We start from the raw sequence: 2272 nt of genomic DNA, 5'->3' as shown, positions 1-2272 counted from the left end.
TTTAGAATAGATCAGAACAGAGGCAGAGCAGGACTGTCAGAGTTTTGGTTCAGACAGATAGCTGAAATGTTTCAGCTTTGGTTCATACAGTTAGCTGAAATGTTTCATCTTTGGTTCAGACAGTTGGTTGTACTGTCTCCTCAGCAGTGTGATGGCACTCTGCTGTGATGGATCACGTTAGTAGACCAGGTACTGTAGAGAGGAGATGACTCAGGAGAGGAGATGACTCTGGAGAGGAGATGACTCTGGAGAGGAGATTACTCTGGAGAGGAGATGAGGAGATGACTCTGGAGAGGAGATGACTCTGGAGAGGAGATGACTCTGGAGAGGAGATGACTCTGGAGAGGAGATGATTCTGGAGAGAAGATGATTCTAGAGAGAAGATGATTCTGGAGAGGAGATGATTCTAGAGAGGAGATGATTCTGGAGAGGAGATGACTCTGGAGAGGAGATGACTCTGGAGAGGAGATGACTCTGGAGAGGAGATGACTCTGGAGAGGAGATGACTCTGGAGAGGAGATGACTCTGGAGAGGAGATGATTCTGGAGAGGAGATGATTCTGGAGAGGAGATGATTCTAGAGAGGAGATGATTCTGGAGAGGAGATGACTCTGGAGAGGAGATTACTCTGGAGACGAGATGACTCTGGAGTTGACACCCACCTGAGGAAAGAGAACAAAAACATTAAAGAAATTACATTAAATTTAATTGAACACATGATGAGTGTGTTAGTGTGTGTGTGTGTGTGTGTGTGTGTGTGTGTGTGTGTGTGTGTGTGTGTGTGTGTGTGTGTGTGTGTGTGTATGTGTGTGTTTGTTATGTGTATGTGTGTGTATGTAGTGTATGTGCATATGTGGGGAAACCAAGCCCCCCCACCTCCAAAAAAATTCATTTTACAACCTGTGTTGTGATAATTGTGTTGTTTGCCTTGACATCGTGATATATAGGCCTTGACATCGTGATATATACAGTGGGGCAAAAAAGTATTTAGTCAGCCACCAATTGTGCAAGTTCTCCCACTTAAAAAGATGAGAGAGGCCTGTAATTTTCATCATAGGTACACTTCAACTATGACAGACAAAATGAGAAAAAAAATCTAGGAAATCACATTGTAGGATTTTTAATGAATTTATTTGCAAATTATGGTGGAAAATAGGTATTTGGTCACCTACAAACAAGGCTCTCACAGGCCTGTAACTTCTTCTTTAAGAGGCTCCTCTGTCCTCCATTCGTTACCTGTATTAATGTTTGAACTTGTTATCAGTATAAAAGACACATGTCCACAACCTCAAACAGTCACACTCCAAACTCCACTATGGCCAAGACCAAAGAGCTGTCAAAGGACACCAGAAACAAATTGTAGACCTGCACCAGGCTGGGAAGACTGAATCTGCAATAGGTAAGCAGCTTGGTTTGAAGAAATCAACTGTGGGAGCAATTATTAGGAAATGGAAGACATACAAGACCACTGATAATCTCCCTCGATCTGGGGCTCCACGCAAGATCTCACCCCATGGGGTCAAAATGAACACAAGAACAGTGAGCAAAAATCCCAGAACCACACGGGGTACCTAGTGAATGACCTGCAGAGTTGGGACCAAAGTAACAAAGCCTACCATCAGTAACACACTACGCCACCAGGGACTCAAATCCTGCAGTGCCAGACGTGTCCCCCTGCTTAAGCCAGTACATGTCCAGGCCCGTCTGAAGTTTGCTAGAGAGCATTTGGATGATCCAGAAGAAGATTGGGAGAATGTCATATGGTCAGATGAAACCAAAATATAACGTTTTGGTAAAAACTCAACTCGTCGTGTTTGGAGGACAAAGAATGCTGAGTTGCATTCAAAGAACACCATACCTACTGTGAAGCATGGGGGTGGAAACATCATGTTTTGGGGCTGTTTTTTCTGCAAAGGGACCAGGACGACTGATCCGTGTAAAGGAAAGAATGAAAGGGGCCATGTATCGTGAGATTTTGAGTGAAAACCTCCTTCCATCAACAAGGGCATTGAAGATGAAATGTGGCTGGGTCTTTCAGCATGACAATGATCCCAAACACACCGCCCAGGCAACGAAGAAGTGGCTTCGTAAGAAGCATTTCAAGGCCCTGGAGTGGCCTACACAGTCTCCAGATCTCAACCCCATAGAACATCTTTGGAGGGAGTTGAAAGTCTGTGTTGCCCAGCAACAGCCCCAAAACATCACCGCTCAAAAGGTGATCTGCATGGAGGAATGGGCCAAAATACCAGCAACAGTGTGTGAAAACCTTGTGA

This window comes from Oncorhynchus gorbuscha, unplaced genomic scaffold (assembly GCF_021184085.1).
Source record: "Oncorhynchus gorbuscha isolate QuinsamMale2020 ecotype Even-year unplaced genomic scaffold, OgorEven_v1.0 Un_scaffold_1107, whole genome shotgun sequence".
Lineage (NCBI taxonomy): Eukaryota > Metazoa > Chordata > Actinopteri > Salmoniformes > Salmonidae > Oncorhynchus > Oncorhynchus gorbuscha.
This window is presented reverse-complemented; position numbering follows the sequence as displayed.